The sequence below is a fragment of the Asparagus officinalis genome, chromosome 8 (assembly GCF_001876935.1).
Source record: "Asparagus officinalis chromosome 8, Aspof.V1, whole genome shotgun sequence".
NCBI classification, from domain to species: Eukaryota; Viridiplantae; Streptophyta; class Magnoliopsida; order Asparagales; family Asparagaceae; genus Asparagus; species Asparagus officinalis.
In genome coordinates, this window is record NC_033801.1 from 64,055,057 (window position 1) to 64,078,185 (window position 23,129).

The 23,129-nt window shown below is 37.8% G+C and overlaps 1 long non-coding RNA gene across 3 annotated transcripts; it reads left to right on the forward strand.

Annotated features, from left to right (window-relative positions):
• On the forward strand, positions 19,329 to 21,812 carry LOC109822344. 3 transcript variants are annotated; one of them, XR_002242100.1, is made up of 7 exons: positions 19,329 to 19,797; positions 19,930 to 19,986; positions 20,452 to 20,584; positions 20,728 to 20,801; positions 20,903 to 21,055; positions 21,144 to 21,269; positions 21,432 to 21,812. It is a non-coding gene; the product is annotated as an uncharacterized LOC109822344 (long non-coding RNA). The 3 variants fall into 3 exon arrangements; XR_002242099.1 differs by having other exon boundaries at positions 21,144 to 21,812; XR_002242101.1 differs by having other exon boundaries at positions 20,903 to 21,017; positions 21,088 to 21,812.

Below are 23,129 nucleotides of genomic sequence, written 5' to 3' on the forward strand. Positions count from 1 at the left end.
ATCACGGTGTAGCAAAAGACACCGAGGGGTGTTCTGAACGCTGTATGCTTCTCGTCATCTGGGTGCATCTTGATTTGGTTATATCCTGAAAAACCATCCATGAAAGACATTCTCTCAAATCCACATGTATTGTTAATAATGACATCTGTGATTGGGAGAGGGAAGTCGTCTTTTGGACATGTCGTGTTCAGGTCCCTGAAGTCGATACAGATCCTGATTTTGCCATTATTCTTCATGACGGGAACAATATTGGCTAGACCGTCTGGATGTTGCTCTCTTGACCTCTGTCTCGATGGCTTCCATTATCTGCGGGCGAAACCGTCTTTGCTGTTGTTTGATAGGTTTGGCATCCGGCTTGATATCGAGGCGGTGCATTGCTACATTGGGGTCGAGTCCTGGCATATCTTCATAGTTCCAAGCGAAGACGTCAATGTATTCCCTGATGAGAGCGATTAGTTCCTCCTTCTCATTTGAGGGGAGACTATCGCTGATGAATATCGGCTTTGGGTTGGCCTCGTCGTCCATGTTAACTTGGACTATTTTATCTTCAATGAGGGGTTCTCTCTGTTCGAACCTATCACCATACTGCATGTTCAGGTGATGGACCCACGGGTCTTCCCATGTTGGCATTTGATCGTCGTCTTCCATCGTGGACGGATCAGCTGTAGCCATGTTCGCCATTAGGGCTTTGAAAGCTTCCCCCAGACTAGTATCGGAATCCCATTCCGAGGAATCTGACGAGTTTCTATCTTTGTATTGCTTAGATGATTGGTTATTGATTAACCAGCAGCATTCATCTTCTGAAGAAGATTCATACCCTAACCCTCGTCCGTATTTGTAATAATCCTCGGGTTTTCCTTTTGGTACATATGCCGCTTTGGCTGGAACACGAGGACCTCGATCGAAGTATAGACCTTCTCCGAGTGTGAAATCATACCCCAGCTTTTCCATGAGCTTGCGCGCTTCCGGGCTATACTTAGATAAATGCCAACCAGGTTTGTCATCATCTTCATCTTCCCTTAAGAAATGATCTGGTAATGGGGAGCTTTTTCCTTTACCGTAAATCACTTCTTTTGCGCCTCTTATTTTGTTCGGGACGACCATGGTTGTTCCGAAAGAATGCTGGAGGCGTTCCTTTGTTATATAGGACGATCGAAGCGGCATATACAAAGTGCCATGGGCCGATGATTCAGTATCGGATTCGTTACCATAAAGGAGGGAATCAGTGAAATAATTCTCATACCCTTTGAATGGTTGCTTATCCGCGACCACCGTCCTAACTCTATTATCAGTGTCGACATATTTCAAACACTGATGGAGAGTTGAGGGGATTATAACGTTACTATAGATCCAAGGTCGACCCAATAGTAAGTTATACGAAGTCTCTGCATCAATCACATAACATGTGACTTCCGTCTTCAAATCACCCATTTGACACTTTATCCGGATCTTACCCAAGGGTCTTGACCCGCTAGTGTTGAATCCATAGATAACAGTGCCTGTTGACGCCAATTTGCTGACTGGAATGCCAAGGCTATGCATAAGGCCTTGGATTCGGTTGACTTTGCTGGAGTCAATATACCCGATGAAATATAGCGGTCGATCGTGGTTCGAATTCTTCGTCTGCATATCTTCTTTGGTGAAAGTAATGCAGGGAAGGTTCTTAGTTGCTATATTGCAGTGTTGACTCAGCGGTTCTGGGCCTTCAGGCACCGGCTTGATTTGAGTCAGAAACACCTTTGAATTGACCAAAGCTTCTTGCAAGGCCTCTCTGGTTTCCTTGGACAACCGCAGCAACTCATACAGCGTTATCCGTGCTGGAATGTTGGCTAGTTGAGCCATTATATCAAAGACTTGTGGAGTCTTCGAGCTTTCCGGTTTGTCTCTTCCAATCGGACGACTGAAACGAGACTGCTTCGAATTCTGAACCTCTTGGGGATTCTTCTCTTTCGGTTTATTCACCGGCTGTCGTTGAGCCTCTTCGTCCGGTGTAGGACTTGTAATCACCCCCATCTCCGTGAGAGTTTTGGCTGGTCCCCGTTTATTCACCCCCTGCTCACTAGGTGGTGGATAATTGTAGTGATACTCATTTCCGCTTCTAGTGGCGAAGACTTCTTGTTCTTCTTCGGAGAGCAGGAAAGTAGGAGCTTCATCGCCTTCCACCTCGATGATTGCGGATGTAGCATTGCAGGATTTGCCTTTACCCTTTCTTCTCGAGGAAGTCGCCAACTGTTCGTCTTCAATGAGATCGGGATGAACCCAGAGGATTTCGCCGTTTGGGGCTGTGTGTGGCACGAGTCCCTTTTGGCGCTGTCCATGTGGGTCATCGTTCACTGTCTTCATTCCTACTTTGGTGATGCGCTCTGGTTTGAACCATGTTGTGGGCACCGATCCAAAGCTGATTGAAACCGCATTTGCTCCAACATTCTTGGACGGCTTCAGGGTTATGACGCCTACATCAATTAGCACCTGGATCTTGTCCTTGAGGTGGTAGCACGACTTTGTAGGGTGATGGACCGCTCTATGGTATGCGCAATACTTCGGATCCGTCACTTTGCTAGCCCCTTCTTGATCCACGATCGCAGGCAGCTGGATTTTGTTATTCTCCAATAGGTACTTAAAGATGCCGGGAACCTCGTCATCTTTGAAGGAATACACTTTAGGAAACCTCGGCTCCAAAGATTTCTGCTTCTGAGGCCGTTGTTGCCATTGCCCCCGAGATTGTTATTGCGCTTGTTGCTGCGGCTGTTGCTGAGGTTGCAATTGGAAAGTTTGATTAGCATCAACTGCATTAGCATGTGCCTTACCTTTCCCTCGTGGGATGAAATTCTGTTAGGGAGCATTATTCGCCTGTTGGCCTATTTCCGCCTTCTTCCTTCTGAGGAACCGCTCGGCTTGCTCTCCTCGGACCTTCAAATCCTTCCATGTCTTGGACGGTGCTGTCCCCATTTCTTCCAACACGTCCAGTGCGAGGTTGTTGTGGCAAGTCTGGAGGATGAATTCCTCGGTGATCGGGTCCCGGCAGTTCATCGCCTTGTTCCGGAACCTTTTGACGAAGGTGTCCACCAATTCCCCGTCCTTTTGTTTCTCGTCGAGCAACTTTCCGATGGATATCTCGGTGTCGTAATCGAAGAAGTTGGCAAGGAACTTAGTCTCCATATCATCCCAGCTGTTCATGCTTCCTGGCTTGAGGCGGTGATACCAGTCGAAGGCGGCTCCGCGAAGAGTGCCAACGAAGGACCGTACCATCAGAGGCTTATTACCAGAGATAACCCCCAGGTGCGATTTGAAGTAAATCAAATGCTGAGTAGGTGAACCCATCCCATTAAACAGTGTGAAGTTAATTAGATTGAACTTCGCCGGATATGGGATCGATTCCCGTTCTCTTGGGTATGGACAAGGAATGCCTGTTTTCTTCATCTCTTGAGCGGAAATCAATGTATTGATTTTGCTCTCGAGATTTTTAATCTTCAAGTTTTCACCTGTGTTTTCGCTAGCATTCTCATTACCACCCCCTGCATTGACGGGAGGATTATTGGAATTATGCGTCTCATTCGCATTAGTGTCTTCGTCTTCCAGATTAACCGGGTTACGACGACTTGGCTCGCCTTGCTGGTTCGTCAATGCTTAGATTTGTTGGTCATGCATTTCTCTCATGTTCTGCATGGCCATCTGCATTTCGAACCTGAAGGTCTCCTGTTGTTTAGCCAGGGCCTCCTCAAGCATCTTGGCCACTTGTTCCGCACTTATCATAAGTGCCTCGCGGGGTTGTCCCTCGCTGGATACCGTATTATCTGATGTGACCGCGGAGTCAGTATCAGATTCTTCATCTTCTGAAGGTAGTCTTGTCCGAACCCTACCATAAGTTCCTCGTATAATGGCTCCAGACTGCAGACGAGTTAGATACAGGGGTACTGGCGGAATCAACTCGGGATTATCCCGTGTCGATGCCCTTTTGCTGGTCATATTGGCGGTGACCCTCGGAAATTCTCCGTCTTCGACTACTCTTCTTCTTCGTCGGAAACGCCTAGGTCTTAGTTCTGGCGTTTCGGCACTGAGCCTTTCGAAAATCAAAACTCTTTCAGGGACCGCCTTGATGCAGTTGCACTCAGACAATACTGCCCGAATGAGTTTGGAACAGAGACATTGAGTTTCTAGTCTTCGGGGACTCCTTTTCCTGGTTTTACTCGTACCCCCAGCACGATAGTACAGCTCTTCCGTTTGAAAGTCGGAGCAACCTATCGTGTGTTGGCACGATTTCTCAGGTATAACGCAATCATCATCAGACGATAACGTTTCCTTCTGAGAGTGAATTACCTTCTTCGGACTTTCGAGAGTCACGCACCTCGAAACGCGCCTTTGTGGGTGTGAATTCTCAACGGGCTCCTGAACTTCAATACGCAAAGTAGTGCGTTTGGGTGCCATGATTTCTTTGTCATGTTGAGGGTTGTGGCGACCCCCATCATGTTGATTCGTTCAGGGCTTTGTTAGTGGGCTCAAACATCCTTGGATTGGAGCTTTGCTTCGCTCCTCGGGAAGTGGACCGAGGCGCTCCAAGACTGACTTCCTTTTCTGGGATGGTCCTGCGGGATCTCCCGGAGCAGTTGTGGAAATCATCGGTGGTCTGGATTGATTCGCCGGAGGTTGAACTTTCGGAGGCTGCAGTTGTTGCTCCTTAGTCTGAATCGCCGCTTCAGACTTTGGTTTTCAAGCTTTGCAGGTTGATGGCGGCTTCTTGGCCACCTCTTTTTGCAGCTTTCTACGGGCTTCTTCGGTTTGAGCCCGCACCTGCGCTGATAGTGCGCGGCGTTTGCGGATACGTTCTTCCAGTGTCGAACGATTCCGTTTGACACGGACCCATTCCATTGTTGGCGGCTTGGAAGAGGCGCCGTTCATCTGTTGTTGAGGCTGTTTGCCTCTCTTGTTCTTCAGATCCGCGTTGTAGCGGATCCCGTCAACTGACTCCATGGCCTTTGCGAATTGTTTCGCAAGGTGTTGATGTTGCCTTTGGCGGGCTCTCTTCAAGAGAGTCACCACGCCCTCTGCGGCAGGAGGGTTGGCCAGAGCAGATCTGTCCTGGTTGGGAATTGGAGGAATCTCACCCGATGCGACTTTGGCATCAAACGGGGCGAGATCTTCGTTGGTGTTTTCAACGTTTTCATACCAACGAGTTTTTCTCCTGGAGGAGAACTCTTTGACAACAGTTTATCGGTTACAAAGATCCGGTCTTTTTATAAGATCCGGTTACAACGAAATCAACAAAAAAAACGAAAAGATTACAACTTTCCTTATTTGTCGAACGAATCGCGAGCTCCTGTTTTGCGGTCACTCGCTTGCGTGGGTTCTTCGCCTGCGTCGGGGTTTATCCGTGGACCACCGCACGATCTAGATCCGGTCGGATCTACGTAGTATGACGGATATTATTTCGCAAAGGAAATAATAGCCGGGGGGGGATTAATTCACCAAGGAAATAATCGCCCTAGTTCTCTGGATCAAAGACCAAGCTTTGATCCGGAGAATGACTACGTAGATCTGAGATCCGGTTCCTCTCGAACTCTTGCCTTATTTAGCGTTGATGATCGCCGAGCACCGGATCTGGATGAGCAAGTCCTTGAAGTCCTAAAGCTTCAATCTTTATTAGTTCTGAGCCTTGATTCCAGCAGAGCTTCGCCTCCAAATTTTCCAACCTCTGAAAATGAACCAAGGGGGGCCTATTTATAGGCAATCCTTACTGTGCCTTGGGCACAAGGTGGCCTGCCACCTTGGTGGCTCGGCCACCCGGCTTTGGCCGAGCCACCTTGAGGTGGCTCGGTTTCGGCCGAGCCCCTCTGGGTGCCGTTTTCTGTCTTTCGGTTCTGTCCGTGATTCGATTGTGTGGTTGACTTGTTCGGACTCGATTCGCTGACCTGATTTGGCAGTAAATCCACTTCTGAGTTCGAGTCCGAAACTGATCTTGATTCGATCGTGATTCGTCCGAGTCCGCTCTTAGTTGGATAACTCGTTGATTCCTCAACCCGTTAGCTAAATTCCACACGCGAGTGGATTTATTCCGTTGTTTGCGTGCGGTTCGTTAGCCTCGTAGCCTCGTTAATCCGTTTCGTCACGTATCACTTGGCTTCGGTGTTGTGGACTAACAATCGTGTCTGTATACGTCTCCCGATGGTCGGTTCGTCGAATCGGCGTCGTCGAGTTGTGTTAAGGGACCTATATGTAGTTTTATACGCCTACAACAGACAGGAAAAACTAGAAATAGAACAACACTGAATATACACATAAGAAACATAAAAAATATTAATAATGAGCCCAACTGGAACGAAATAGATATACCTCTGAGTCTAAACTAAATCTCAAATACAATGAGCCAAATAAACAAAGTCTTACAATAGCTCTCAACTCTATGAAATAAAATACAAATCTAGGGTCTGAAAATAATCAACTACATGTGGAATTCTGCAATAACTACAAAATATAATAAATAGCTAAATGGACAACTAAGATATCCCATCAACCTGCGACTCTCCGTGCATCGGACTCGCTGCCTGAAAAGGGGGAAAACAACGAGCGTCAAAGCGCTAGCGAGATCATCACTACCTCTCCCCAGGGAAAGGGGTAGGAGTATATAGAAAATAGAGTCAGTAAATGCGTATATCAAATCATTCATATAACTCTCTATGAATGAAAAATAAATAATCAATGATAAATACTCCAATCTCCAACATAAAGAATAATCATCTCATCTTGAAGTACATCCGAGTAATCTGCTCCAATATAAGAGGATGTCAACAAACAAGACAAAATATACCTGCCATCCATAACGGGTGTGCCAAAATTTTAAAATAAATACCCTACTCACAGGTAATCTATCATGGAAGTAAAACTTATATCTGATCAAAAAAATCTATGTGTGCATCATCTTGTACTATAACGATACTTTTGTAATGCTCGTTACTCAATCGCTCTACGGCAATAGGGTTTATCATTCTTCTATTCCGGATACATGTAACAACGATACTATTGTAATACTCTTACTCAATCGTTCTACGGGAAATAGGTTTTATCTTCCTATTTTTGGATACGTATAGAACAACATTATTCATTTGTGTTTATCAAATTAACTCATGTCGAAAGTGTGTCAATCTAACACAATCTAGCATACATGCACAAAATCTCGGTGTGCATGACCACATCTGAAGTTCACCATCATTCTAGGTGTTTAACATTCATTAATATCATGGTCTATCATCATATGGTTGAGAAATCCATTCGACAACCAATTCCAGCCCTTATAAACATACACAGCCAAAAACAAATTGGTGGTCTACCGTGGCGGTCGACCACGACAGGCTCCAGAGACTACCCAGGTCTCTGTCCTACACGCGATCGACTGTGGCGGTCGACCGTAAACCCTGATTCCAGATTCTCAAATTTTTTGTGTATGTCGTGTTCACATCGTGTTTTTGTGATTCAAACATGATTAAATCTTCATGAAACTTGTATGCAAACATGTCACAGCAGATATGAACATCTGGAAATAACTCAACAATTATAAACAAGATTCTATGAATTAGATTTGTATTCAAAACCCTAAGGGCGGTCGACCGACATGTGTTCTCTTTTGTTTGAAGTGTTGTTTTTACACCTTTTATTTTTGAATGCGGGGTTCGAGACGCACGATGATACACGTACAATCATGAGTATACATGTATAGTGTCGTAGCACACACATGAGTATTCCGAAGAGGATTAATATAGTTATTGTTTTGATTACTTGGGAAATATGAGTTATTTAAACATTATATACATGTATAGATATCGTTGATGAGCACCGTTCAGTACTAATTAGGATAGTGCGTCGATATACCATTAGTACATGTCATTAAGTCAGGTTTTAGATTGCTTGATCTAGTAGTCTATCCCGCATGTAGATGCGATGAGGCTTGTGAACCGTATACCTAGAATGCCTAATTTGCTAGTCCGTCCCGCACGTTGATGCGACGAGACTAATGAGCTGTGTACACTTTTAGGATGCCAATTTGATAGTCCGTCCTGTATGATAATGCGATAAATTATAAACTTTGCAAGGATTTACATTATGATAATTATCTAATAGCCTGAGTCTTGGTAGACGCCATTATAAACATGACTCATCGCTGAGTTATATATGACTGTGGTACTTTACTCTTGTAAGTACGCGGGATTATATGCAGCTGTTTACATTATCTTCCAAAGGATAGTGGAAGATATTTTTGATCCGATATTTATGATAACTTTACTTCCTTATATTGCTTTCCTTTATTCCTAATTTGGAATTGATAATTAGCGATTCACAATTTGAGATACATGGTATATACATAACGGTTTCCTTGTTTGGATTATTTCGCTTGACGTACTACGTCTCATATTGTAGGTTTTTAAATATTAATTCCTTTTAGATACAGGGTAAATGATCTAGGTAGACTATGCTTAATAGATGGAGCCTTCATCACATCTAGTAGCTCTTCCCCTGGGGCGGATGGAGATGATCTTGCTGTAGTGCTCTGATGCTCTTGTTGTTTCTCTTTTTATTTTCCAATTCCTTTTAGGCAGCAGCTTAGAGTTTTGGAGAGCCGCAAGATGACGGACATCCAGCATAGTCGTTATCACATGTTTTTAGTGGATGAGACTCCATCATAGTTGATATTTTCTTTCGAACATTTAGAATTTTGTATTTCATCTTGTCAAGGTTGTGTGCCTTAGTTTATTTTCAGTTGACTCATATTGAGATACTTCACATTTATTTTAAACTTTAGTTGTATTTAGTTTATTCAATTGAGACATGATTTTATTTATTAGATATCTCTTTCTACATCATGTCTAATGAATTTATTTCCCTTATTTTGTCTGTTTTGTACCTATACTTGTTGTTAAATCCACTAGCGAGATATTACTGTGATAGTGAAACATGTTGTTACACAATGTGGGTGCATGGTAGATTTGACATCTCTAAGTTCACCTTGTATTACAGCCATGTGTGAAAACTGGGGCGTCACATCACTACATCTCTATACTTTCGCTCCTTTTTGTCCACACTCTTCTTAGACCAATTATAAAATTTTTAAACACATACCGTCCTCGTGGTTTTGACATGTATACTATACTCTAACTTGGTTGTGCACTTATAACTTTGCATTATTTACCCCCAATCAAGATTTTAGCGTCGTTGTCAAGGAATATGCATGTATTTAGGATTTTTCACATTTTGTTCTTTGATTTATATGTTTCCTTGTAAAGGACTAAATTAGACGATTAAAGATTGAAGATTGAAGAAGAAGATTTGCTTCAAGAGAAACCACCCTCATAAAAATGTGAGTTGTCTTTCTAGTATTTTTAATTTCACCCCCTAGTTAGGATTTTCACATAGGAACAATTAGAACTAATCATAAAAATAAATATTTTATCTTGTTGACCCTAATGAAATCCACCCTCTACTTGAGCAATTATTAAATAATATAATAAATTCAAGCAAGAGCTCTCTTTCTCACATTTATTTGATTGTTGATCCTAATTAAAAAATATTTTATTTTTACTTCCTATTGTAGTTGCTTTTAATTCTTAGAGTTGTATTGCATATAGCTAGTAGGAATTCACCAAAGTAATTTAAGCATTTTGATTTGAACACTCACTTGAAAATACTCTTAGACAAAATCCCCTAATCAAGATATTGTGAGCGATTTCGTAAACCCTTTCTTAACCCATGAATCACTAATTTCTCATATACAAATCCAAATCTTCTAAAACTCATTAGACTTTGGCCTCTAAGGACTCAAACTTATTACAGAACAAGAAATCCTTAAATGAACTGGTTTAAGTTAGGTTTTTCATTTATCCTTCTTCTTTTCTCTCACCAATCTTTTATGCCTTTTAGTTTTTTTTAATATAAACAATTTAATTAACTTTTTTTCTTAGAGGACTTTGCTAAATTTCTTTTTAGAGTCAAAAAATATCTAAAAAGAATTTTTTTAGTGTATGCAAGTTTGGAGTAGAGATAAAATCAATCACTTAATCCATGTTGAATCCATTTTTAAAGTAAAATAAATGGCAATTCTAAATCCATCGGCTCTTCAGGATATGTGTTATCCTACTAGAAATGCAATCACGCCTTGCATTAGCCTTCTTGATATTAGTGAAGCTAATTTTAAGCTTACAACTCACTTCATAAACATGCTTCCAAAGTTCTTAAGAAATAAATCCGAAGATGCCTACAATTTTATATCCAATTTGAAGAAGCATTTCTCATGATTAAGATTAGAGAGTTATCTAAGAACACAAATAAGCTAAGATTTATCCCTTTTACTCTTAAGGATAAAGTTAAGAAATGGTTGTATAGCTTGCCTACAATCCTGTGTAGGTTAGAAGACCTTGAACCCAAAGAATGAGCCCCAACTCAAATCATCTAAGTTTCTCTGGGATGTCCTAATTGTCTATCTCCAATGCATGTTTAAGAGAAATGTCCTCTTTTAGGAAATAATTAACCACTAGAGCAGATGAACGCTACATTCTAGTATTTTAAAAATGATCCATTTTTGTTAACTTACAACTCGGATTAGAGAAATCACCCAAATTTAGCACGGAATTAATTTTTTTAAATTAAAATTTCACTCCCACTTCAATCTCACAATTTTCTATAGGAAGCATAGTTCTATTTAACTCACCAAATAATTTTCAATAATTTAATCTATTATATCCAAACCAATCTCCTCATTATTAACCAATAAATCCTATTCTTTCGAGTTCAGATCATGAGGAACATTTCAATGTTTTAGAGAAAAGGGTAGAAGCTATGATCAAAGCATCTATACAGATCACTAACATATTGACGCAGTCATCCAATACACTAAATTCCTTCATATAAACAACCAGTCAAATGCTCAATTCTAACACTCAAGTCATAACTAAGTTAGAAACCCAACTTGGTCAACTAACTAATGCTATGAGTGAAAAAGAGAGAGAAAATATCCTCAGTCAACCTATTGTAAACCCTAAGGACACTTGATCAAGTTTAAACCATCTAGCTTAAGTGAATATAGTTCACACATTATGGTTAGGAAAGCAGATAGATAATTAAGTTAGAATGCCTCCGGTTCAAACTCCTTTTTCATGTTCTCCTATTCAAAATGATGAACCGGAACAAACTCTTTCTCCTTCTGATAAATCCCCATTCGGATGACTAAGAAGCTAAACCCGAAACTAAGCCTAATCTAGATAGATATAAGTCCATTGCTCACTTTCTAGATAGACTCAGACCTAGAAAAAACTATCCTCAGGTGGAGAAAATTGTAGAAACTTTCAAATAGGGCAAAGTCAACGCTCCTCTCTTAGATGCACTTGAATAAATCCTCTCTTATGCAAAATTTCTTAAGTATTTGTGTACTGAGAAAAGAACCGTTAATATTCCCAAGAAAATCTTTTTAGCTTCTAACCTCATTGACATTCTTTCAAACCCATGCCCTTTGAATATAAGGACTCCGATTGTTCTACAATTTCATGTGTTATAGGAAATACCTTTATTGATAATATATTTTTAGACTTAGGAGCTAGTATAAATCTTCTTTCTTATTCAGTCTATTAATAGTTAGGGATAGGTGAATTGAAACTAACCATAAATACCCTCCGTTTAGCAAATAGATCTGTAAAAATACCCAAAGAAGAAATAAGCGAATGTTGTGATTAAGGTGGACGAGTTTATTCTTCCTGTTGATTTCATAATTATAAAAATGTATATTGTTTCCAATCTCAAAGGTCAAATCTCAGTCATCTTAAGTAGATCATTCTTAGTAAACTCAAATGCCTTGATCAACCGTAGAATCAACCAAATGAACTTATTTTTTTTAGGAACATGACTTTTGATCTCAATATTTTTTTAATTTAACAAAATAGCCTACTGATCCATCCGATCAATCCCTAGAGTTAAACTTAAATCAGGGAATTTCGAGTGAACAGTAAGAAGGAGAATATGAGTTAGATCTTTATTTATCTGACTTAAATTTTGAGGATCTTTGGTTTTGAAATTAAATTGTTAGAAGTGCTAGATCCATCGATAGATCATGCATCTACATTGAGATGGCAACCTAAACATTTAAATATAGAACCACCAATCCAACTTTGCCTGTCTATAGAAGAACCCCGAGCTTAAACATTTACCAAAAAATTTGGAGTATGCCTAGTTAGTGGAGAATGAGACTTTATCGGTCATCATTGCTTTTGACTTAACAACCAGTCAAAAAGAAGCCTTCTTATATATTTTGAGAGAAAATAGGGAAGCCATTGGATGGACCATGACTGATACTAAGAGGATTAGTCCAACCATTATTTACCATCAAATCTATTTGTTAGATGATGTCAAACCTACTAAGGATCCCCAATGTAGGTTAAACATAGTGATGAAAAAATGGTTAGGAAATGTATTTTGAAATGTCTTGATAACAAGATCATTTGTTCCATTTCAGATAGTTCTTAGGTGAATCTAGTCCAAGCAGTTCCAAAAACATCTAGGGTCACCGTGATCAAGAATGAGGCCAATGAGTTAATTCTTACTTGAATCCAAACCGGCTGGTAAGTCTACATCGATTATAGGAAACTCAACTTAGCCACCGTGAAAGATCACTTCACCAAATGCTTGGATATTTAGTAGGACATGAGTTCTATTGTTTATTAGATAGTTATTCAGGTTACAATCAAAATTCTCATTGGCCCTAAATATTAGGAGAAAATAACTTTCACACGCCCATATGAAAATTTTGCCTAATGTCACGTTCCCTTTGGGTTATGCAATGCTCCCACCACTTTTCAATACTGCACGATTAGTATCTTTTCCGATATGATTAAGCAATTCTTAGAAATCTTCATTGATGATTTTTATTATTATTTAGTGAGTCATTTTCTAAGTGTTTGCATCACCTCAAACTTTTCTTAACCTGGTGTAAGGAGAAATATCTAACTCTTAATTGGGAGAAATATCACTTTATGTTTAAACATAGAATTATCTTAGGGCATGTAGTTTTTAATAAGGATATAGAAGTTAAGAAAGTTAAGGTAGATCTCATTTCTAGCCTTCCTCCTAAAAATATTAAGGATGTTAGATTATTCCTTTGTCATGTTGGTTTTTACAAACGGTTCATCAAAGACTGTAGTAAAATTGCTAGGGATTTGACTAATCATTTAGCCAGGAATACACACCTTGATTTCTTTCCTAAATGCATTATGGCTTTTGATCATCTGAAAAAGAAGCTAACTACATCGCCTATCATTTATGCACCGGATTGAATCATACCCTTTGGGTTAATATGTAATGCATCCGATTTTACAATTGGTGTTGTATTAGGACGAATAGATGAAGAACTTATATGATCTGCTATGCAAGTAGGATGCCGAACGATGCACAACATAATTACTTCATCACAAAGAAGGGTTTTTTAGCTGTTGTTTTTCCTTAAAGAAATTCAAGTCCTATCTCATCGGATCTTAGATCAAGGTTTACACCGATCATGCTACACTGAATTATCTTTTGACTGAGAAAGATGCTAAAGCGCAACTTATTAGATTTGTACTCTTGCTCTAAGAGTTCATTTTATAAATCCTTGATGTGAGAGGAGCAGAAAATACAGTAGTAGATCATTTATCTAAGTTTTCTAATGCACCAACATGAAATGTTCTAATTATCGATCATTTCCTAGACGAACGACTTATACAATTTTAATCCGCACCATAGTTTATAGATATTGAGAACTACTTGGTTAGAAAACAGATCCCTTCACATTGGCCTAAATAAGATAGATCTTATTTCCTCTCTTATGTGAAATATTTCTACTAGGATGATTCCTATTTGTTTAAGTATTATTCTGACCAGATCTTCAGGAGGTGTATTCCAAACGAAGAGACTAGGAGAGCTCTTTTTTTTACCATGAGCAAAAGTGTGGAGGCCACTTTAGTCCAAGAAAAACATTCGAGAAAATCCTCTGGTGTGGACTATATTGTCTCAATTTGTTCAAAGATGTATACAAGTTCTATAAAGCATGTAACCGTTGTCAGCTTTTAGGAAAAATCATTATAAGAAATATGAAGCCCATACAACCAATCGTAGCTATTGAGCTTTTTGATCTGTGGGGTATATATTTCATGGGTTCATTTTCAAACTCTTTTAGAAATTTGTACATTCTAATAGATGGTGGAATACATGACTAAATGGGCTAAAGCGATAGATTGTAAAACTAATGACAAAAAGGTAGTCGTTAAATTTCTGAAGAAAAATATCTTTTCTCGGTTTGGAGTACCCTGAGCGATCATTAGTGATAGCGGTACATATTTTTGTAACCATTTCTTTGAGACTTTGATGAAGATATATAATCACACATAAATTGTCAACTCCTTGTCACCTCAAATCAGTGGTCAAGTAAAGGTAAAAAATAGACAGATCAAATAAATCTGAGAAAAAACTAATAATCAGAATAAAAAAATTAGTCTATTAAATTGTGCAATGCTTTATGGGCCTATTGGAAAGATTTCAAAATCAACTTTGACATGTTATCGTACAGGCATAATTTCAAAAAGGTGTGTCATCTACAAATTGAACGTGAGCACCGAGCAATGTGGGCAATTAAACAACTCAATTTGATTTAGACTCAGCAGGACAAATAATAATGCTCCAAATAAATGAGTTAGAAGAGATTAATAATAATGCACATGTAAACTCTAAAATTTACAAAGAGAAAACTAAGATTTATCATGATAACTCAATAATATGAAAAATTTTATACCGAGACAAGAAGTTCTGCTTTGCAACTCAAAACTTTATCTTTTTTCTAGAAAATTAAGATCACATAGATGAGTTCATATATTTTTAAATATGTTTTCTCTTATGGGTCTATTGAGATAGAAAATCCTAAAAATGCTCAAGTTTTTAAAATAAACTATCAATGTTTAAAATTATTTTTAAAATTTTTTACACTGGTGTTGGTTCTTTATGAATCACACTATTTTTAATAAAAGAGAAAGAAAATAATTTTTAAAAAAGAAAAGAACAACAAATTAAAAAAAGAAGAAAAAGAAAATATTTCTCATTTTTTTTGGCCCATGAGTACATAAATAATAATTTTTTTCTCTTTCTCTTGGCCTATGAAAGCATGGGTCAAACCTAAAATAATAACAATAAATTTTTCTTGGTCTGCAACCCAGACCATATAAAAAAGGAGAAAAGATCTAACCGATTTGGCTAATCTCTTCTCTAAATCAAAGCTTGGGTTGATTTAGGATCGTATTCAACAATAATTTGCAACTAAAACTCCCTCAATCATTGTTGAAATCAAGATATAACACTCAAATCCTAGTTCTTCAAAATTTTCGTGATTTTTTGTGATTGTTATGCAATTTGTGAATGAATGGGTTGTGAATGTTATGAGAATAAAGATTGGAACAATTAAGATTAGCTTTGCTTGAAATATCTATTAACACCGATGAAGTAGCTCTAATTTTGTTATGGACTAATCGATTAGCTAAATAAGGAGCTATGGTTCGGTGTACAAGGACATTAAAGAACGGATCCGGATCCTCTAAAATTGCATGGTAATTGGAGAGTATCCAATTATTTGAATCTCTATCATTCATATTAAATTTAAAGGTAGCAATTGTGCCACGAGTGGTTTTCAATATTGTGATTGTGGTTTTCGCGATAGTGGTCTTCAAGACAATAGTGGTTTTTAAGGCAATGGTGGTACTCCCACCCGGAATCATCTCGTTCCTTAAAGTTGAAGTAGAGGGTAATGATTAATTGGACACTCTTCAATTACCATAGTTAAAGAATAGTTCGTTGGAGATTCTATGTCTGAGATGTTCCCGGCTGGAGTAGCCGAACTTGGGTACTAATATACACCACGAGTTGGAATAGATAGTCTTCCCGGCTGGAATAGGCGAACTTGGGTACTAATATACACCACGAGTTGGAAATGAGGAAAGTTCCTAACAGGAATGCTGGTGAAAATGAGGAAACAACAGGCATTGGGCAGCGGAACGTGAACTCGTGGGATATAGTAAAAAACTAAAGTGAAGAGTATTTGCACAAGAGGGAACTGCGGAGTAAGAAATGCAAGTGAAATGATTGTTGAAACACATTGGAGTCATCATCTCCACCTTGAGCCTATCGCAAGTCAAAGCTATAGAGAGGTAGAAAGAGCTATAATATATATATTTTTAAAAGCTGTACTTTGAAGAGATAAAATTATGATATTTAAAAGCTATAATGTAGTTGTTCAATAGCTGTATAAACACACGATACTTTCTAGTATGTCAAACATTTCCTCGAAAATAAAAGTCAAATTGTTGAATTATTCCTTGCAGTAACAGAAAATGGAACTCTACATTATCGACAAAGAGCTATTAAACTGCCATGATAAGTTACATTTTTAACATATTGGTTATATTTTGTAGAGAAAGACCTATACTTTAAAATGTTCAAAATTAGAATATTCTAAGCTTCTATATATTTTGCTTATAGTTGTATCAAAACATATATTACTTTTTTCTTTATTATCCTGAAACTTTTTCTTGCAAATAGAGACAAACTTTTGAAGCCATAGAAATTATGAGGAGCTATACTTTGCTCAAAAGGAGCTATAAAACTGCTTAAGGAACTATAGTTTAAACAAGAAAGTAATACATTAATTGTTTGCAAAGAGACATAATGCACTTTAAAAAACTATACTTTGAACAATCAAAATTAGAATGTTCTAAGTTTCTACGTTTTTTAATAATTGAGTCTAAAAAAATATATTGTCCTTAGAGATTTTCTTGCAAATAAGTCCAAAAGTTTGATTTCTTTCTTAAAGTTAGAGAATACATAAAGAGCTACGTATTTGTTTAGATCTCTAAACCAATCTAAGGAGCTCTATTTTGAAAAAAGAAGATCAGTACATGGTCATAAGAGCTATACTTTGATTAGTCAAAATTAGGACATTGTAGGATTCTGTATTGCTCTAATATTATACCTAAATCTAATATCCGTTTTTAGTGTATTTTGCTCATGCATTGAGTCAGAATATTGGACTTTTCTTGAAGTTATAGAACCCATAAGGCGCTGCACTTTGTTCAGAAAGAGCTATCTTTATTAAGTGTATACCCTAAAACGAAAACCAAATGACTTTAACTCTCCTGAGCTTAACATGCCAGCATTTTTGTTTGTATATTTTTGGAAACGTGGCATCTTTTATCTAAACTCACCAAAATCTGTACACACCAAATAATAACATGGGATTCATTTACTTATAGAGTTTTAAGTTTAAGGATAATTTGAGAGAGAGAGAGAGAGAGAGAGAGAGAGAGAGAGAGAGGAGAGGGAGAGAGAGAGAGAGGGAGAGGGAGAGAGAGAGGTTTCCTATCTTTAAAAAAAATAACACAACTATAAAGTTAGAATGTTAAAAGAATGCACATAAAAAAAACAGACAAATATACAATACAATGAAACATGGATAAGAAATATACAAATAAGAATATTGTAGTACAATGAAGAATGGAAATTTTATTAAAAATAAAATGTAAAAAAGAATAAAATACAATATAAATAAATTTATTGTGATTTAAGGGATTGATAAAGTAAACAAACGAAACTTTTAAATACCTTCTCAATTCTGAAAAAAATTAAAAACAATTAATAATTAAAACAAAGTAATTACAAATCTTATTAGAATGCTAAAATAATTATTATCAAATATTCTTCTCATATTCTTTGTAAGCCTCAATCCTATTTCTCTAATATTTCGTCATTTTCATCTATAACAAAACAAAGAATTAGAACAAAGTAAAATAGAGAGATTTTCAATTTCTAAAATTATTTTATAAAATTTCAACTAATATGCTGCGGTTTTTCAAATAGAAATTACTTTACGAGTGATCCTTGGGAGTACTAAAATTGAGATAATTCCACATAAAAGGATTCAAAGTAAGAGTAAGAATCAATTTAGAGCCCCTAAACATAGGATCAAAAGAGGCCTACATCAAAGGATCTGTGTGTAAATTGATAAAAAATTAGAACCCCTAAATACTGCGGCCTATAATTTAGAGCCCCTAAACTAGTAGAAATTTGAATTTTCTAGACGGAATATTCTAGACGGAAAAATTTCTGTCTAGGATGTAATATCCTAGACGGAAATTTTTCGTCTAGAATATTCCGTCTAGGATATTCTATTCTAGACGAAAATTTCCGTCTAGAATAGTATTGTAGACGGATTTATTTATTTAATTTTTTTAAATTAACTAAGCATCCTAGACGAAAATTTCCATCTGCGTTGTATCCTAGACGGAAATTTCCGTCTAGAATACTCCAGTCAGTTTTTATTTAAAAAATCACAACCCCTAAATACTGCCGCCTATAATTAGGGCTAGGCATATTCGGTTCGGTTCGGTTTTATGCCCAATCCGCATCCAATCCGAATTTTTCGGATGCTCAAAACTCTCATCCAGATCCAGAATTTTTCCCCTTCATCCGAATATTCGACCCAACCGAAATTCGGTTCGGTTCGGTTCGGTTTCGGTTTTGAATTTGCAAAGAGTTCTATCCAAAGACTTCTGTTGTGAATTTGCAAGCTGGGCATTTTCCTCATGATGAGGTTCCTGAGCTCGCCAACAAAGCTTTATTAGACTGGTTATCATCTTTAGAATAAAGTTTTGAGTTGATATAATTACGCAGAGAACTGATGTTTTAAAGATGTTGTTCATATAATACAGCATGCTTATCTCTTGTAAGTATCATGTACTTAACACATCTTGTGATAGATTTGAATCTTATGTAATTCTCAAGATATTTTCTGCGAATTTTTTTAACTAATGTTTAAGTTTATTTAATTACACGGGGGAGTGATGTTTTGTATGATATTGTTCATATAATGTAGCATATGCATCTTTTGTAAGTGCATCATGTGCATAACAAATTTTCTGGATTGATTTGAATCTTTACTTAGTTCTCAAGGATATTTTTCTGTGATATTGCTGTGCTCATTGCTTGAAACTGCTCCTTGCGCCGTTTGAATCTATTGGAAGATAACAGAAAAAGTTTTGAGGTATAAGTTTAGTCTCTAAACCGCCCAACAAAATTCGGGTCGGTTTTTTTTGGGCGATTCAGGGGTTCAAACCGGATCCAAACCGATTTAATTCGGTTCGGACGGTTTAGAGACTTCTTCCCATCCATTTAATTCGGTTCGGTTAACCGGTCTGTTTTTTCGGGCGGTTTTTTCGGTTGAACCGGGTTTTTTTGGGTTTTTGCCCACCCCTACCTATAATTAACGCCTCAAACCCTAAATTCCCAAATTCTCCGCGCCCTCCCATTTTTCTCCTCTGTTCGACGGCCAGAACCGTCGTCCCGTCGTCCCCCTTGATCCCGCGCCCTCCCGTCGTCCTCCTCGACATCTTCGTCCCGTCGTCCTCCTCGACGTTTCGTCGTCACCTCCCCCTCAGCTCCTCGACGTCCTCCTCCGACATCATCATCCCGTCGTCACCTCCCCCTAAGCCCCTCAGCTCCTCGCTGTCCCGTCGTCCTCCTTGACGTTTCCTCGTCATCCTCCTTCGACATCGCCGTCCAAGAGTGCACCCTTAGGCCAAAAAATTTATTCCCAAAATTCGTTCCCCCGCCTAAATTCACAAACTCAGAAATAAAACCCCCAAAACTTTTATCCCCCTTCAAACCCTCTCTAAACTTCTTTTTCTCTCTAAAAATCCCTCTCACTGTAAACCCACTTCGTCTTCCCCCTCAAATCTCTCGAAATTTCCCAGTTTTAAGGTAATTTTCGTCCCAGATCCTCGGATTTACGTATCAAGTTCGAGTCTTTGACGAGCAAATTGAGTTTTTTGAGCTTGAATCGAAATGGGTGGCTTATTTTGTTTTAATTGTAATTTTCTGTTGGTTGTGTAGGGATTCAGTTCGAGAATGGACTCTATGATTGTAAGCAAGTCTGCGTGCTCGGCTCTGGTAAGTTCACTGCTCATTTTTTAAAAAAATTGATTTTTTGGTGTTTTCACTAGAATTTTGAGCTTAAGTTTTATGTTTGTTATTTAAGAGAATATTTGTGTTATGTTCTTTATGATCCTGTATGTGATAATAATTTGAATTAGCGTTTGAGCCTGTAGTAATATTTGTGTTATGTTCTTTATGATCCTGTATGTGATAATAATTTGAATTAGCGTTTGAGCCTGTAGTTGAATGATTTTATGGTGGGCGAGTATATTGGAAGGTTGGTACATTGGCTGAATATGATTGAATGATGATTTGGGTAGAAGGTTTAGTTATACTTTTTCATATGGTTTGTATTTTTAAGTTCTCATTTCAAACTTTTTAACGCGTAATGTAAAAACTATATTGTATTTGTTTTTGATTTGCAATGGATAGTTTAGCTGCTAATTGCATGATTTTGTGTTTACTCCAACTGGTGTGAAGTATTTGCACAAGAAAGCTTCAGAATATGACATTGGGATCTATTTTGAAGCAAATGGTCATGGAACAATTCTATTTTCAGAAGATTTTATATCTATCCTACATGATGTGGAGAAAGAGCTTGCTTCTTGTCCAGGTTAACTCAACTACCTTATATCTATCCTACATGATGTATTATAAGTGTGGCAGCTTGGAAGATGTGTGCTTGGTGTTTGATAAAATGCATGTTTATTCTTTAAGTGTTACAATGTTTACTAACGATATAAATGATGACTTCAGATCACATGGCATGGGAACAATTTGATACACCCGGTGAAAAAGCTCCAAACTCATTATACAGAGAAACATGACTTGTAAGCATTGCCGACATACAAACATGAGAAAATAAGTAAAATTTATTAATGTTAAATTTCCTCCCATGCTGCTTTTTCATTTATTTAATTTTACAATGCAGATGTAAACATTGAGATGAAGTGCCTGGTTCAAACACCAAATATTAGTAGAGAGTGTTACTAATAATACTTTTCAAGCACGGCAGCTACATTGGAGGATATTTCAAGTGCTGAATGGTTGTCATTTGATTTGACGATGCTAAAAGCAGCTACTGGTAATTTTGCTGATTCTCTAAAACTTGTACAGGGTGGTTTTGGCACAGTATATAACGTACAGTGGTTATATGGCGCCTGAATATGCAGCGTGGGCATTTTTTGATGAAGTTGGACGTATACAGCTTTGGGATTCTAGTTCTCGAGAGTATGACTGGAAATAGGAGTAACAGCTTCCAGTATGATTCTGAAATTTCTCCAGACATAGTAAGCTATGTGAGTATGCATTGTAAGCCTTTGTCAGCTACATTACTACTTAAAATTAGTTTTAGAACAATCTGTATAAATTAATGAGTCAGCTGAGCTAAAAATAAATAAACAATCTCTAGAAAGGTTTCATTGTCTGGGGATGTTTACTGACAAATGTCTATTTGCAAGATTACTATGTCAATATACAAGCAAAGGTATTAAACTGCAGTTTAGACACATCAACAGTAGCAGCGGAAAAAGAAAAAAGTATCACTCTCACACATGCTGGTCGGAGGCTCTATTCAGAGAAACAATTGAAATGGCATGAATCAAGAGTAGGCAGTTCATGAGCCTGGAGCTTCCGATGCTGTGGAGGTTTCTGTGTTCCAAAAGTGTAGGCAGTTCGGACATTTCACCCCCCACAAAGGAGAATAAATTGGATTCTTAATGTATATTTGATTTTTCTCATTGTCACGTGACTGATTTTGTAATGCTAATACAGCCATAATGATGCTACTTGCTGTATTTTTTGTGAACATGTATCATTCAGATTGCGTGTTCGTTTGCAAATTTCTGGGGAATATGTATCATTCGGATTGCACGTATTTTATGTGAATTAATTAGTAATGTTGTTATTTGTAATTTTTTTGCTTAATTCTTCAATGCACAAAGTAGGTTCCTCACCAAGCAGCAGGCAAAAAAAAAAAAAAAAAAACTACTATACCAAAGCATCCTAGACGGAAATTCCGTCTAGGATGTTCAAATTCCGTCTAGGATGTTCAAATTCCGTCTAGGATATTTTTTTTAAAAAGAAAAATTTTAAAAATTAAAAACATCAATTTCCGTCTAGGATGAGTATTCTAGACGGAAATTTTCGTCTAGAATACACATCCTAGACATAATTTTTTTCCTTCTAGGATGTAGTATTCTAGACGGAAATTCCGTCTAGGATGTATTCTAGACGGTTATGAATTCCGTCTAGAATATTCCGTTTAAAATGTATTCTAGACGGAATTTCCGTCTAGAATACTACATCCTAGACGGAAACTTTCTAGACGCGTATTCTAGACGGAATTCCGTCTAGGATACTCATCCTAGACGGAATTTTGTGTATCCTAGACGGAATTTTCCGTCTAGGATGCATTTATAAAATTTCATCTAATATGCTGCGGTTTTTCAAATAGAAATTACTTTACGAGTGATCCTTGGGAGTACTAAAATTGAGATAATTCCACATAAAAGGATTCAAAGTAAGAGTAAGAATCAATTTAGAGCCCCTAAACATAGGATCAAAAGAGGCCTACATCAAAGGATCTGTGTGTAAATTGATAAAAAATTAGAACCCCTAACAGTAAGAGTAGAAATCAATTTATTAACAATTCAAAGTAGAATTATTTTCTTTCTTGAGAATTCAAGCAGGTTGATAAAATAGGGGATCAGAGTAGCATGCATAACTAAGAAATTCTTCAAAGTTTGATGAACCCAATTGTAGGATCCAATTATTATAATAGCTCCAACAATCTGTTAAATTAATTATTCAAGCAAGTAATTACTATAACTCCCACAAAAATAAAACGTCATGGACTCTCTATCTTCGAGGCAATGAATGGGCGACGGTGGGGGGATGAGACGTTAAAAGGGACTCGATGGTTGAGGTGGAGGAACTGGGTGAGGGCAGAGGAGAAGGAGGGTTAGGAGAGTATGGGGAGAAGACTAGGGGGTGGCCCGGGTGGGGGAGCTGGGTTTGGCGATTTAAGACGATTGAGAAAAGAGAAATCTTGTTTCTTGATAAACATGGTAAAACGGTTTCTATAAATAGAAAATATCTTGCAATTTCGTGTTAAATGTTCTAATAGGGGCGGTCTGAGGGTGCATTTTAGCGGGCGA